The sequence below is a fragment of the Lissotriton vulgaris genome, chromosome 4_1 (genome assembly GCF_964263255.1).
Source record: "Lissotriton vulgaris chromosome 4_1, aLisVul1.2, whole genome shotgun sequence".
Lineage (NCBI taxonomy): Eukaryota > Metazoa > Chordata > Amphibia > Caudata > Salamandridae > Lissotriton > Lissotriton vulgaris.
Genome location: NC_141691.1, coordinates 1981734653 through 1981751729, shown reverse-complemented (window position 1 = coordinate 1981751729; position 17077 = coordinate 1981734653). Strand labels below are relative to the sequence as shown.

The 17077-nt window shown below is 41.4% G+C and overlaps 1 non-coding gene across 1 annotated transcript; it reads left to right on the top strand.

Annotated features, from left to right (window-relative positions):
* The first annotated feature begins 8045 nt into the window (after positions 1 to 8045).
* LOC147724778 (small nucleolar RNA SNORA69) lies at positions 8046 to 8179 on the top strand. The gene has a single exon (XR_015295459.1). It is a non-coding gene; the product is annotated as a small nucleolar RNA SNORA69 (small nucleolar RNA).
* The last annotated feature ends 8898 nt before the right edge of the window (positions 8180 to 17077 follow it).

Here is a 17077-nt window from a genome sequence, read left to right as displayed (position 1 = left end):
GGAGGTCTTATTAATGCGAACTCAACACTCCTGATAAAAACCATATCACATAAAAACATATTTTATGTGTTGATAAAAGCTGCAAAAATAAGAGCGCTGGTCTCAGCTGCCTGAGATTCATAGAGATTAAAAGAGGCTTTATATATTTGTAGCAGAGAGTAATAAATCTGAGGCAGATAAAACCAATATGCAGATTATAGTAAACTGAAATATTGTTACACACTTAAAACAAGTAAGTTAGATTATGTTATGTGATTGGGATCTATCCTGAGTCTCTGGCATAAAGTTCCCTATATTTTTCACACTCTGTTCTTAGTTTATATAATACTAGCAGCCCGTCCCGACGTTGTCCGGGAGCAATCAGGCTCTTAAACATCACTGCTCCTCCCCGCGCTCAGGCTCTCAAACATAACCGCTCCTCCCCGCACTCAGGCTCTCAAACATCACCGCTCCTCCCCGCGCTCCTGCACGGTGCAACCCCACACTCACCTACTTCAGCCCACCGCGGCGCCGCCGCTCCTCAATTCACTGCTCCTGTCTGCTCCAAGCTGCTAAATCACCGCTCCTCTCCGCTCCACGCTGTAATCCCACCGCGGGCGCCGCCGCTCCTCAGCCTCCCCACACTCACATACCTCAGCCCACCGCGGGCACCGCCTCTCCTCAATTCACCGCTCCTGTCCGCTCCAAGCTGCCAAATCACCGCTCCTGTCCGCTCCACGCTGCCAAACTTCACCGCTCCTGTCTGCTCCACGCTGCAAGCCCACCGCGGGCGCCGCCGCTCCTCAGCCTCTGCAAACTTTACCGCTCCTCCCCGCGCTGATGTGAGCATGCACGTCGTTAGCGTCGTTAACGCACACGGCTGGCGCTACTTCCAAGGGACTACTTTTCTTTTACCGTCAATTTTTTAAATAACGTTGTTTTTTTAAATTTATATAGCCTATGTCCATCTGCAGACCCTCACTATTCCAATGATGTATCGGGTGTGTGGATTGCCACTGTGGTTCCCGAGTTTACCCGCCTCAAAGGTTCAAAGTTCTTGCTTTATTATAGTAGTATAGATGTCTATACATTGTTGAATCTGTTAGAGTAAACAATTAGCAGAAAAGACCCTTGTACCCTCTCATTTGCCTACATTCTGGAAATGTTCTGTTTTTTTAAAAACAGTAAACGAGAAAGCAACCTATCAGTTGCCAAGAAACATTGCCTATCATTCAAATCAATCATTACAACACAAGATTCTGCTCACATGATATAATATGAATTATGAAAAGTGGGCCTGATTATCACATGGTGAGAATTAATAGCATGAATAAAAGTGCAATTTATGTTTAAATACCTATATCTAATAACCAACATATATAATTCAAAAAGAGGAGCATCTAAAGGGAAATTCATTAGAATCATTTGCTTCCTCTTATTGAAACTGCTTTCTGGCTTACACCAGAAAACAAGTCCCACACTTTTCAGCCAGGGGCAATGTCTTATGAACACAATGGAGACTGTTGTTTAAATTTGTCCTATTATTTGGCTAATATGTGAGGATATATTTCAAACTTTTCCTGCTATTGACTGCTTAGCTCTGCTTTTCCACCTATCCAAGCAGCAATTCCAGGGTAGATAAAACATTCTTAAACAGGCCCTCAGGCCCTCTTCAGGTAAATTGTTCAAATGCCCTCCTGCACTTTCAACATATATCTAAATGTATGAATCTTCCCTGCCCAAAGGTTCTACCTCTGCTTCAGCCGTTATGTCTACACAGCCTAATCCTGGCAAGGCATTAATTAAGAGACTTTAAAAAGACTTGCCATCTCCTACAAAATATTTCCCTTTAATCTCATTGGATCTCTTGCTGCTAGAGATTAGGGCCTTGCACCCATATATGGAGGAAAACAATGCAAAGCTACAACCTCTCAGTGTCAGATGGTCGCATATGGAAAAACAACTATCTATTGCTGAACAGAAATCACTAATTTCAACGTAACTTCTCGCAGTGAAGTCTCTCAGACTCAACCTGTTTCCCTTACATAAAAAGGTTAAATACCTCACAAATCACAACAGAGGGAACAAACTTCAAATTTATGGTCACCCTGAAGGGTTAGCGCGGACAAATGATCGCTCTTTCTTCAAATCCTTCATACCTCAGCTAATTAATTTACCAGGAGAGCCACCTCTTAACATTCAGAAAGCACATAGGTTAGGCCATTCTCCCACAGATCCTACCTCCTCCAAAAAGCCTTGAGGATTATTTAGTATTTTTTGGAGTACACCAAATGAATGCAGGTCATTTCCACCGCTAAGCATCTCAAATGTATCCCATGGTCAGGTCACAACATATACATTTCCCAAGACTAACTCCAAGAGTACAGCAGACTGGCAAAGAGACTTTTTGAGTATGAGACCGACACTCCACTCTCTTCGAGCCCATTTTGGGCTCTTTCATCCTTGTCTTATTAAAGTCAAGTACAACAACAAGATGACATCTTATGAAGCTCCTTCACATCTAAAAGCTTTCCTTGCAACATGTAGACAGGAGACTATTGACATCGCCCCACCAACCAATTCCTTGAACTAGTTTGTTGTCTTTATTCTCACATGCTGTATATCTGTAGTTGAGGGATTTTATGGTACCGTTGTGTTATTGTTCTCTTATTTAATATTAGGATATTGTGATGTTGAGAGATATTATGTGTTATTTAGGTTAACTTACCCCATTGTTTATCTTATTGCAGTGGTTGTTTTCTTGATGTGCATGTCCTTGTCTCCAGTTCCCTATCATACCACCCTCCTTATGCCTTGCTCTCTTCTTAGAATTGGACATGCTGCCTTTTTCCATGTGGTCTCCCCCCACACTCATCAAGTTATTGTTAGGTATGTTTCCCTTTTTTCTCACTTATTTGGTCATCTTCCCTTTTTCTTTATTTAATGTACTTTATTTTTATCTCTGCTTTCTTTTCTTTGTTCTTCCCTCTCCTGTCTTTTTTCGTCCCTATATTATTCTATTCTGAAGCTGTCACTCTATTACTGTTTTTTCATGGTGTTATTATTGTAATTTCTCGTATGACTCTTTTTTTATCTCTTTTAAAACTATGTCTGAATGTATTCTTTATTCTGTTTATTCTCAATGGTTTTCACAAAGGTATCTTGGAATGTCAGGGTTTTGAACTCCCCAAGGAAAAAGTAGTCTCAACGTATTTGTCAAAGCTTAATGCTCACATTGCTTTTCTGCAAGAACCACTCTATCACTGACTGAATCTAATAAATTGCGAAAAGGGAGGGTGGGTGAAGTGTTCTTCTCGCCGGGTAATGGTAAAAAACTTGGAGCTATGATTTTATGTCACAAATCCCTAAATATTCATCTGGTGTGTCAGGAAATTGATGCAGAGGGAAGATTGTTATTGCTTAAATTATGTATTGACAAGGTTCGGTTCGTTCTTTTCAATGAAAATGGTACTAATGCTCCTGATTATCAATGTTGGCCTTCTATTTTACAGAAACTCTTACAAAAGCCAGACGATAATATAATTTTAGATAATTTTTTCATTTCACATCTCACTCAATCCTTACACTCAGCAGATATTGGTTTAATTTTAGTCTTGATTAAGCTCCACTTTCTTTACATTCAGACATTTTACCCAAGTCTACCTCTCCCAAAAGATGGAGTCTGACTGTATTAGTGATCTTAATCCAGTGATTTTAAACTTCAATGTGAAATTGACTGCAACTTTTGGTATAATGAGAGTGGTTTGATAGGGGTGTATACTGCGACCCTTCCTTTTCACACATAAAGGTTGTGGAAGAAACCCAGGACTGGGAAGCTGCAGATGCCAACACTCCTGTATGGTGAGGATGCAGCTGTCTTTGCACGTATCCCAAAAATTCTGCAGCTTTTAATAGATTCATTCACAGATTTTATGGAAAGGAGGAGTATGAAAATCAATATTGCCAAAATGTATACAATGAATTGTGGTTATGCAAGAGGGGAGCACCATATATATTTTTTTATTAAAGGGAGTAAATTACAAAATACCATTACCTTGAGTTATTTGGGGATCAATTTCTCATCTAAATGGGACTGGAAGTGCCAAGGAAGATCTGTGTTTCTAATATGATTAGAACAATGTAGGGTTGATGAGGTTTGCCTCTAAGTTAGCCAATAAACCAGTTAGCCCAGAGACTCATGCGGTTCTTTTCTTGATGCACTCATTTGTCCTATCCTGAAAATTGGGAAGGACCCACATTATTACAAGAATTATAAACCTATTTTTCTTGTTAACTTATATTATAGAATTTTCTCTAAAGCATTAGCCTCTAGGTTAGAACCATTTCTTCCTGACTTTTTGGGAATGGAGCAATCAGGTTTTGTCAATGGCAGATACCTCTCAGACAATACTCGCCTGTTCTTTGATATTATCTCCAAATCCACTGGCATGTCTGAATCTCTGGCAACCATTGCCTTAGATGGGAAGAAGGCTTATGGAAACTGGATATTCCTATTCCACACCCTCACTTGGTTTGGCCCTAGAATTAATACTTTAATTTCTCTTCCATTTATTTCTCCTTAAGCTGCCATTTGTGCCAATGGGTTGACCTCCTTATATTTTAACATTGGAAAAGGAGTCCGTCAAGGTCGTCACTACTCTCCGTTTCTTTTTAAGTTGGCCCTAGATACATTATTGTCGAGGACCAGGCAAAATACTGATATTCATGGATTAACTCACAACACCGAACATGTTAAATTAGTTGCATAAACTGATGATATTTTGTTGTTTATATCAAAACCTTACTCTTAACTCCCTGCTTTTTTGTTATAAGTTAACTCCTATGCTTTAGTATCTGGATATAAGTTGAACCATGACAAATGCAAAATGTTATCCCTGAATAAATTCACTTTAAAGCATGATTTCTCTTCTTCTAACTTTAATTGGGAATCTAAACAACTTAAGTATCTTGGCCTCCAATTCGTCCAGTCCCTTAACACTTCCATCTCTGTCAAAACTAATACCTGCATCCATAAACTCTCCTCATTAACCAGCAGATAACATCCTTTACACTGGTCCTGGTGGGGTCGATGCAACTGTTTCACTGACAAAATATAAATCCCCAAAATATCGCCTTACCAAAACATAGTGACCAAAATACTGATGTCAAAAATATTGTCATCCTATACTTAATGGTTAGTACAAAAATATTGTGAGAAAAAAGTGTGTGATTAATATTGTTGTATTAAATATTGTTTCTTAAATATATATATAAATTAAAATATTAAATGTTAAATTATTAAATAGCAACAGTAATTAAAAAATAAATTAGATGCAATATATATTTTAACAACTAAATGTAATTTAAAAAATAATATTTATAATGACATATCTACTTACAAATTAATTAAACTAATAATTTTAATTTATATTAAAATTTCAAAATGTTTTAACTAATATAAAAATATAACAATAAGATATATATATATATATATATATTCACTGAAAAAACCATAGGTTATATACCATATATAGTTAGGGATTAGCATTTACAAAACCTTATTTTACTCGCACAAAACCATTGAAATTCCATATATATTTAGTTGCACTAACTATATATCGCGCACCCGCAATCCACTGCTAATGATGTCAGATATTACATCATTCATGACATGGTCAGTGACATCACTGATGACATCACTGATGACATCTCAAATGACATCACTGATGACATCACCCAGTGACTGTATGTTTCTGTAAAGTTAAAATATGTCTTACATATTGAAGAATGAGTGGAGGTATAAGTGTCTGGATGAAGGATTTAGTAGGTGCATGACTGACTGTATGAGAGAATGATTAAATGTGTCTCACTGAGTGCATGGGATAGTGACTAAACTGTCTTAATTTGTGCATCATTATATATGTCGTTCTGTAAACTGCTGCATGTTTAAATCAGTAGCTATATGAGTAACTATGGGTTATTGAATGGTTGCCCAAGTATTTGTATGGGAGACTGAGTATGTGTGTGGGTGGCTGGGAGGTGTATGACTCTGTGCATAGATGTGTGAGCAGTTGATTCACTAAATGTATAGGTTCAAAAGTGCATGGGGAAACAGCTGTATGGACAGTTGACTGTGTGCATGAGTGTATTGGTGAGTGAATGGATATCTCAGTGCTACATGTCAAAGTAAGTACATATGTAAAACACAGTCCATGTGAGAGTTGACATATATAAATAACTGTGCATAAGAGCCAGTGAATGTGTGAGTGGCTGTATGGATCATTGTGAACTTGTATCAGGGATTGTATAAGAGAGTAAATATGTGTTAGTATATGTTTGAATAAGTAAGGTGTGTATAACTGTATAGTTGAGGAAATGGAGGTGTGATTGATTTTTTGCATAACTGACTAGGTGTGTGAGTAACTCCATGGATAAGTGACAGTCTGTGAGTGTCTGTTTATACTGATTGTATCTAAGGTTATATTCGAGTCTGAAGATGTTCATTGTATTATCACATAAATGATATCATCAGTGATGTGATCAGTAATGTCAAATAAGATGTCATCAGTGATGTCATCAGTGATGTCATTTGAGATGTCATCAGTGATGTCATTTGAGATGTCATCAGTGATGTCATCAGTGATGTCACTGACCATGTCATGAATGATGTAATATGTGACATCCTTAGCAGTGGATTGCGGGTGCGCGATATATAGTTAGTGCAACTAACTATATATGGAATTTTAATGGTTTTGTGCGAGTAAAATAGGGTTTTGTAAATGCTAATCCCTAACTATATATGGTCTATAACCTATGGTTTTTTCAGTGAATTTTCAAGGTTTTGTAAATGCAAATTCCTAACTATATATGGTCTATAACCTATGGTTTTTTCAGTGAATTTCATTGGTTTTTTAAAAGCTAATATCTATAGCTGTAAAATATATTCTTTATTATGTGACGTATCAAGTAGCCCGTGAGACGCCTCATGACGCATCGCATAACCGTGACGTATCGTCTCTGCAGCGCAAACAAAACCCGTAACGTAAGCGCGCCGGAGCACGCTTACAGATATATATATATTTTTTTAACCTTAATTAGACAAAATCCACACGTGCACATATCTTGAGGCCTTGCAAAGGCACATCAAACAAACAGTCCCTACAATTTTGCCAAGTTTGGTGGAAATCTACTCCTTTAAATTTTATTTTACTGTTTCTCTTGATTTTCCCCTTGTTACGCTTACCGGAACGCTACCCGGTATGCAAACAAACGCTCCAAAAACACAATATGTCGGACTCCCGTTACCTGGGGCGGTTTCTGATAAAGGGCGTCGGGGCTCCGCCCCCTTTGTTTTCATCCCCCCAGCGTCGGCATTGCTACAGTAAAAAAAAACTCTGTAAATCTATTATTATAAAAATAATTTACACACGTTTCTTGGGAGCAGGGCTGTCGATGTGCTGACACTGCCAGCGAGTCCGATACATTCCTTAACTTTCTGCCTGAGGGCGGGCCCGGGAGCTTCAGTCTAATGTATTTGCCGGCGGAAGAGCTCACAGCCCTGAGGCATGTGAGGTCATCAGCTCGGCAAATACATACACTCGAGCTCCAGTCTCCACCCCCTGATGACGTGTGGATAGAGTTTGCCCCGGGCGCTTCAGGTTGAAGCCCTGTACCACCGGGGATCCACATCAGTCAAGAGTGGAGATGATGGTAACCCCACCCTTTCCCGATTCGTCACAGGGGGTGGTACCTGCCCCATGACGAGTTGAGAAGGGGTGGGGTAGAGGCTGCAGGCAGGCGGGAAGCTTCGAACTTCCGACGACACACATTGCAGACTTTAGAACAGACGCCGAGTCTGTGACTAATTACAGGCTGTTCCACCAAGAAATCCGACTCCGACCACTAACATAGCAACATAGAATCAAAGGTAGGGGGGGGGCAGGTTGCTGAGACTCAAAAAATGAGGAGACCTCGCTTCAAGTTTTTAGAAAATATTAGCTTTAACATTACAGAAGACCCTTAAATGCATCTGTTTGCACTGTTATTGTCGTATGTATTTTAGCACAAAAGCAGGTTGCAATTACAGCGCTTCATCTTGTGGTAGCGTTGCCATTAATTCTGCTGAGAGTAAAGTTGTTAAAACATTTTTCTGATTTCATTTGTACACAGATGAAATCTTTCGTTTTTAACATCTACAGAAATTCCTGACGCCATCTTAACTTGTTTTGTATATTTAAATGGTTTAAGTAAAGCGAGGCGGTAGATGTTCAGATTATGTTGCTGAAGATTACATTTGTCAATGTGACTGATTTGGTTGTCAGCTTGGTTGAACGGTGACTCAACGCTTAAGTAAGTCGTTGAACGATCGGGTTTTTTGAGTTTGAACTTTGGGTAGAGGATGCTGGACTGACAAGATGAGATGTACTTGTGGAGCTACAAATAAAGATGAAAACCTAGGTTATGCAAAGGTGACCCTGTTTAGGTTTTGTTTAACTGTGTGGTGTATTGTTTCAAGTCTTTCAAATCTACTTGGAGCCTTTGGTTCTAGCCAGATGAGTCAAATGTCAAGCTTTTTGTTTGCATGACCCCACTCTCCAGGGAGTGTTTCCATTAGAATTTACATTGGATTATTTTACCTCAAAGGTGTATTCGGTCATCCCACTGTCACTTTAATTCCTGTATGGATTTTTTTTTTTTAGAGATCAATCCATTTGGTACTTTTTCCCAGTTCTAGGAAACCGAATAGAGCGTGCTTTTTAAGGTGCCATCTGAAGAACAGTTTAGGAATTTTATTCCATTAATTGAATCTGGTGCTCTGGAAGACCCTTGTCCTCCAAAAATAATGCATATAATTCCAGCACAAGTGGCCAGCATCTTGTGCACATTTTCAATATAATGTTCTCTGAGGGTGCTTTCCCAGTGCACAGGAAATCTGCCTCTTCCTAAAAATGACAATCTCAATACTCTGGAGATAGGACGATAGTTGTTCTGGTACAGACTTCCCTTTGCTGTTAAATTGGTGGAAAAAGTAATGAATAGCTATCTGAATATATTGAAGAAAACTGTTTGTTGGGTGACACCCAATTTGGGTTCATGAAAAACCATAGTACTAAATCTGCGTTGGTGTTAGCCACAGAGGAAATCCGAGAAATGCTTGATAGTGGAGGAGCGGCTTGTTTGTTTTTATTGGACCTCTCAGCTGAGTTCGATAGGTTCAACCACAAAACTTGTTGACCGGTTACAGAAACTGGGGATAGAGTAGTTGCAAGTTTAAAACGTATGTCTATGGTATACTGCAGATGGCCATTTGCAGTGTGTTGTTCGAGTGAGATGGGTCATTTAATCCTCCACTTACCCTGTGTCTCTATAACTCACATTCTTCAATGTGCAGGTTCTGTGCCAACCTGCGTCAGTGGCTTCTTTTGCATGCACCCTATGCCTCAATAATGCACTTCTCAGATCAGTTATCATCTCCATTGACATGCCTCCTCATTCAAATGAATTCTTACCTCCGTACCTCCCATCCACACTCTCCTAACATTACAAAATCTCACATCTCCTTTGCCCCTGTATGCCTTCGTGAATCATTATTAGGGCTCCCAGGTTTTATGGTATTTATTTTTTGGCCATTTCCGTCTGTATTTATCCATATTTATTTTTTGGGCATTTTTTCTGTATTTATCCACATTTATTTTTGCCACACGCAAAAGGCGCCACTACAGCTAGTATTTTTCCGCATTTATTTAAATTGACAATGCACTTCAGTGCCCGGTTGTTATTGGTGAACACAATACATTCATCTGAAAACTTTGCCATTGTAGTACAAGCACATGTGCACATGTGCATTTCAAGAGACTTTGCAGACACTGAGGCTCTTTCTGGTTTGTTAATGAAATGAAGACCACTGAAACTAGGATATTTTGCCTTTCATGTTTGAACTACCCTTGTGGAAAAAGGGAGGAGAATTGCTGATGACGGAAACTCCATGGCTGGGAGACAAATGTCAATAACTCATATTAACTTGTGGCGTCCTTGAATCTCCCCTGATGAAGTGCGCTAGACGCACGAAATGCATTGGGAACTTGTTGAAATACTGCTTTATTTCTTCGGATTAACTCTTTTTGATGAACTTAAAATGAACATTTGAGATGAACAATTTCAATAAACAAGCTGAATAAAAGCTTTGCAACATTACTTAAGCACTTTTGGCGTTCAATGTTTTAAGCGCTTGCGCGCAATTTCGCAGTGCCTTGAGGGCCGCCCTTGAGATTCAAGGACGCCACAAGTCAATGTTCAAGATACACTCTATGGTCTAGAGAGTGATACCTCAAGACGCACGCCACAACGTTGTATATTCATTTACAAACAGCTTGTGCACGGATTCATATACATTTAATAACTCATATTAGCCTGGAAAATATTTCATTCTGGGTGCTTTGTTTTTTTTACCCTGTGGTGCAGGTAATACTGGCTTCCCCAACTCACTGTTTGTCTGCCCGAATCTAAGCACACAGCACACAGCGTTTTGTGGGTTATTCTGTTTGATTTCGTTCAAAAGACAGGGGAGACGCAGAGTGATTGTCAGATTATTAGAACTCACTGATTAATGCACATTTTGAGGAACTTACAGATATAAGGCCTTATATACTAACCCTATGCATGTGCCGGCAGAAGCACCCACAATATCTCATAGGGGAACCTCAACAGGAACTGAAATATTTTGCAAGCAGGCGGCCTAAGTAACATAACGTCTATTTGTGAAGCGCACCTTTACCTAAGAGCATCTTGACACCGAATAGCAGATGTTTATTGTTCCCCAACAGTCCTTGTTTTATCTACCTCAGAAGGATGAAAGACTGAGTGGGCCAACCCAGATTTGGACCTGTAACCACGAGAACAACAACATGCCTCTACAGTGGACACATCAGACCACTAAGCCACCAGACCTAACAAGTACGATTGAAAAACCTACTTTATGCCCGATGGTCACCTTGACACTTCTAGTGGATTTTGGTGAAGCTCGCAGAGTGCAAGAAATGGATGGCCTTCACAGTGTGCACAATAAAACTAAAGAAAACAATGCACGCGAAAATATGCTTCAGCTCCATAAGTTTTAAAAAGACAAAAATCGGATTAAAGGCAATGGTTTTGGAAGTGATGTTAAACTACTGGTAAGGGGGTTCATACAACGTTGCTGGATTGAATGCTCGAGTTTCCTCTATCCATTGCACGCTGCTCCCTGTTCACTCCCAGTTATTCAACAGAGGTGTACTCTATGTTGTCGTGCAAACTGATGCACCCCAGCTGGGCCGGCCTTCAGCATGGGCGAGCTGGGCCCAGGCCCCGGGCGCCAATATTTTGAGGGGCGCATGGTGCTTTGTGGATTAAGGTCATGCTAACAGCGCCACTTCCGTAGTCTTGCTCCAGCCTTGTCAGTGTCGCTAAGAGCTTGTTTCTGTCTCATTTGCCAGTAAGTGGTTTTAATCCTACACTATCGTACTGTGGACAATGTTTTTAACACTGCATTAACCCCTTGCCCTCCCTCACTGTCTCACCCCTGCTGGCACACATCAACAAAATCATCCTCAGCATAAGGCAGCTAATGAGATAAGCAATTGGTGCTCTGGGTACGCTAAGGGAGGTCTGGTGATGTTTATGTTCAGGGAGCAGTGCCTGCTCAGCCAAGGAGTGACCTGTGATCGCCAAAAGGAACCCCCTGCTGCCTCTTATGTTTTTTTTTAGCATCGGCTACCTGGGGGCCTCCACTCGGTTTAATCCAGCACGAACAACAGGCTCCACCCAGCCCCACAGATAGCACAGTAGAGGCTGGAGACTGGGACCTCAGCAGCCGCATGGACAGCCATGCACTAAAATAAATTAAGGTTTTTTTTTAGGACTGCAAAACAATCCCTGTCCTCTTTGATGTACGGGGCGGAGGCCTTTGGTGTATATCCCATGCTGTGCTGCTCCTGAGTCCACTGCTGGAGTCAGTGACAAAGAAAGTCTGTTTTCAAAAAGATCGCCTTACAAACACCCCCTCTAAAATTGACAGTCCATTGTTCTCACTTTTGATTGGGAAAAGGCCCCTATTTATTTGGGTTTTGATATTATGGAAGGTGTGGAGGGGTAAATCGTAACTGGTGCAAGCCTCTCTGTACTAATGCTTGGCCATTCAGGCTCCACCTCCATTGATAGTAATTTTCATGTCATTTTAACAGTTCCAAGTACTACTTCAGATTTTTTTCATTTATATGTTTTGGTACAATGGTGCAAAAGTTAAGCTGTCAATTAATTTCCCAATTTTCTTCATGGACATTAAAATAAGAACACCAGTCCTGACTGTTAAATAGAGTACTGGCCATAACTCTACGTTGTGCATTATTTGGCAGCAAAAAATGCATCCTTGGAGTCACACTTGTAATAGGCTTTTCAAAAGTTTGTTCCGCCCAACTGATGCACATTTGTCATTGTTTAGATTGGTCTTTTGGAACCGTGCCCAACCCTGGTACCCTCACTTCGCCTACATATTCTGCCGTCAACTCCCACCGCCTGTAAGCTGTACAGGTGCCCTGAAACTGGGTGATGGCACACTTTGATATCTGGTCTTCACACTGTAAACAACGCGTTATACAGCAGGGAGGCACGCAATGTCTCGGGCACAAGCGTGAGAAATTTCGCACCTCAGCTGCCCCTCACTTCAGTATCAGGAGCTGTCAACACATCAGCTCAACCCGAAGAGCAAACACGCTGAGTGATGACAGCACAGGTTTCTCTTCTTTTGTTTCCATTTTGTTTCATTGTTTTTTGCACGTCGAAAGCCAAGGTTGTCCAGTGTGGCGTTCACGCCCCACAGGGACCTGCTTAACCCCTTTGCTGCAGATTGGCTCAGGGGATGATCGGCCGTCCTTGAAAGACCCTGAGCCAAAAGGGCCACATGAGGGCGTTAAAAGACCCTGATTGGAAGGGATTTAAATGAATTTCGGCGTGCAAAGGAAACTGCATGCAGCGGCAGCGCGGCAACATTTGCTAGTGTTTTGCCGTTTCTATATATAAATACAGACAAAGGAAATATATATTTCCGTCTGTATTTATATGTAAATATCCGTAAAAACGGAAAACCGGGAGCTCTAATCATTATCCAAGCAATCTCATTCACAAATCCCCCATCTGTGCATCTCCCCATATGCCAAGATCCCTGCATCTCCCTGTGACTGTCCGTCTCCGAGTCTCACTGTCCTGGGATGAAAAACAACCCCAGGTTTTAAAATCTGAACAGTGCAGGCTTGCTGACAAAGAATAAAATAACAACACTGCAATTTTTTTATAAAAAATGCAAAGTTATGTGCAGATTTGAAGAGGGTACAGTGTAAAAATTATCTGTGATCTACTGCTAATAAACTACTAACGGTGGCCTACAGTGTCAGCGTCTTCACAGAGCCTGTGTCTACCTACCCACAGCGTCTGTAACAGGAATGACCCATGACTGACCGGATTAATGCATGGCCGGCTATGCCTGAAATTCTATTCCACCCTATGTCCATTCCTCCAGTACCTACAACTCTCAATGCCCGTGCCTCTGTTTCACAGTGTCTCCGCGTCCCTGTGCCTCCCTCATGTGTGCCTCTACGTCCGTGTGCCTCCATCATGTCTGTGTCTTACTCTCCTTGCATACCCCTGTACCTATATTTCTCTGCTCCTATGCTAAGAGTGATCTAGAGTGGAAGTCGATGCCAAGTTATCAAAGGAGAGATCTTTGGATGCATCATTCAACTGCGGACTCAGAGGGCTATTCCTTACGTGCTGCAGGTGCAGCAGCGCCAGTGGTGAGGGAACGGGAATGTTCACCGCGGTTAGTGGTTGTGTTTTTTACTATGGGACAGTGGTCAGTGGGGCGAGGGTCCGATTTCCTTCCTGCATTGTGGTTCACTGAACCCTTGGTACGCTACAGGATACAGGGATAAGGGGAAGCAGCACAGGCAGAGTGGGACATCTATGTTTAGGAGAGCAAAAGAGTGTGGAAATAGAGAGAGAGGAAGGCAGTTTACCTACAGCCACACACCCACATTTAGTGCAGGTTGGAGGGAAGGAAGCATCTGGTTCCTTTAGGCAGCCTCCTGCATATGGACAGCTACGGGCAGGTGTCCTGAGTGTGGAATCCTTGCACCAAAATTCAGTGAATACTCATAGCATGAACATTATTGCAAAGTAACATTCTGGCCGATTGTCCACTTCTAGATACACTGCAAGCACAGCGGAGCATGTTTTTGTGTCATTTTGAAATGTTTGTGGCTCGTGAGGGGTGGGTTAGTGAAGCATGGTTGTGAGATGGAAGATGACGATGTAGAAATTATGTCTTGGGGTATTTATTAATTTTATGGGCACTGTTTGCACTCTGGGGTGACTCAAAGCAGGGGGAGTTATTAGTTAGGGTATGTTGTTGTAATAGAGAGGCTTGGCTGCCATACTGTATGTTCTTGAACTAAAGCTGCAGATTTGTTGTCCAAATAAATTTGATTTACGCTGTCAGTTTAGGTCTGTGGTTTATGTGCAGTCCCGCCCACGTGCTCATTTATTTCTGACAGCTTTGCGGCTTCTGCTCTCAAGTAAAATGTTTACTTAATTTATATTAATATACCACAGTCAAGAGCCACTCCTCCATGTGCATCCACCGTGCTCTTCTTGCCACGCCCCAGTTTATCGTGTTACTCTGGGCACCGTGCTGCATGCCCAGAAGCAGATTAGGTTCACACTGTGTGTGATTCTGTTGAGGGGTCTTCCATTCTGGATCTCTTATTTATTTGGTCTGTATTTTTTTTATAGAGTTTTATATAGGGTATCAATGAGCTTTACATAGCACCAGTTGCATTACATGAGGAACTCAAATCCTTCAGTGTTAGGCCTAAGAGAAACCAGTGCAGCCCTCACGCTCTTGCTTTTTCCACTGATGAATGCCACATTTAAGTTGCACAAGCGAGAGAGAGAGATCAGAGGTTTTTGTCTAATTGAAGTTTTGATTCATGGAAAGGTAGCACAGAAGGCTGTTAGAAAGCTCTGTGGCTGTGGTTCTACTGAATAAGCAGCTACCTATGTTATATGACAGCTCTTTAATAATGTAATACCTGCACTTTCACAATTCCTTTATTAACCTTCCTACTTTCTCAAATTTGCTTGAAAATGCACCATTTTTCCACTATTTTTTCAAAATTTTCTCGGGGGGAATTCCCCCAAACCCTCCTTAGGGGGTTCGGGCTCGCACGCTACGCACGCTCACTGCGGTGCAGTATGATTATCACTTTACGCCTCACCACTTTCAAATCTCACCAGCCGCCACTGCCCGTTACGCTGCCGGTTAGCTGCCCGGTTTACGTACCGGGAAGCGCCTCTACTGCGAAAAATCGCAATTTTTTTTTCTTTTGCCCCGCGGGGAACTTTAATAGCCCCCTCATCAATCCTAGGGGTTCAGGAGGGGTCTACCTTACCCCTTTCCTTCATTTACACCTTTTTTTTTCCACCTCTTGTCTCTCGATCCCACCGAGAGACAAGATGGCGGCCGCTCCGGACTGTTTACAATGTTAACAGCCAATCAGCTTCTCCTCAGACTCCCGTTACGCTGCCGGTTAGCTGCCCAGTTAGCTGCCCGGTTCGCGTACCGGGACGGGCCTCTACGGCGAAAAATCGCAATTTTTTTTTTTTTTTTTTGCCCCGCGGGGCACTTTAATATCCCCCTCATCAATCCTAGGGGGTCAGGAGGGGTCGACCTTGCCCCCTTTCCTTCATTTCCCCCTTCGTTTTTCACCACCTCTTGTCTCTCGATCCTACAGAGAGACAAGATGGCAGCCGCTCCGGACTGTTTACAATGTTGACAGCCAATCAGCTACTCCTCAGACTCCCGTTACGCTGCCGGTTAGCTGCCTGGTTCGCGTACCAAGACGCGTCTCTACGGCGAAAAAATCGCAATTTTTTTTTTTTTTTTTTTTGCCCCGCGTGGCTCTATAATATCCCCCTCATCAATCCTAGGGGGTCAGAAGGGGTCTACCTTGCCCCCTTTCCTTCATTTCCCCCTTTGTTTTGGCCTCCTCTTGTCTCTCGATCCTACCGAGAGACAAGATGGCGGCCGCTCCGGACTGTTTAGAATGTTGACAGACACCGGAGAGCCAATCAGCTTCGCTTCGCAAAGTTCCGTTACGCGTCAAGTACGCGAACCGGAGCGCTGCCCGGAGCGCTGTTACAGATATATATCTTTTTTTGAACGTTAATTTCTCAAAATCCACTGGAGCACATATATTGAGACCTAGCAAAGGCACATCGGGCTAACAGTCCCTACAATTTTGCCAAGTTTCGTGCAAATCCATTCAGCCGTTCGAGCTAAAAGTGAGGCCAACCGCCCTATGGAAATTAACATAGGAAAAATGCGTTTTGGGATCCCCCTTTTTTCTCGGCCCCCCCTTGACAAACCCCCCCCCCCAAATTTTCAGGGGCTGCTCAGAAACAAAATGTTCCATTTTCCTGAAAATTTCAGCCAATTCCGTCCACAAACGCCAAAGTTATTAGACATAGAATTTTCAAAAATCCCATAGAGAAAAAATCCTAACTATATATACCTACTGGCGACCGCCAATAGGTAATATGTATATATACATATATATATATATATATATATATATATATATATATATATATATATATATATATATATATATATATACGCATACATATATAAATATGTATATATACACACACACACACCAATAACATACAATCACTAAAAACAAACCATTTTAATACAATTTAAAAATTAGTAAAAATATGTTATGAAGTAAAAATAAAGAAAAATACAAATACTATAATCATTTTACAAAACTACACAATTATATTAAATATATAAAAAATGTACTACTCCCACTTCACACAATGCAAAAATAATTAAACTGGGTAAAATTTACAAATCTCCCTCCAGTAAATGCATCAGTAGGGAAAGAGTTGGATTGTGTACGCGTGAGATTTACTATTCCCACTCCAGTTAGGATAACAGTAGGGGTAGTGTTGGATTGTGGAGGGGTTAAATGTACTATCCCCACTCCACTCAGTACAACAGTAG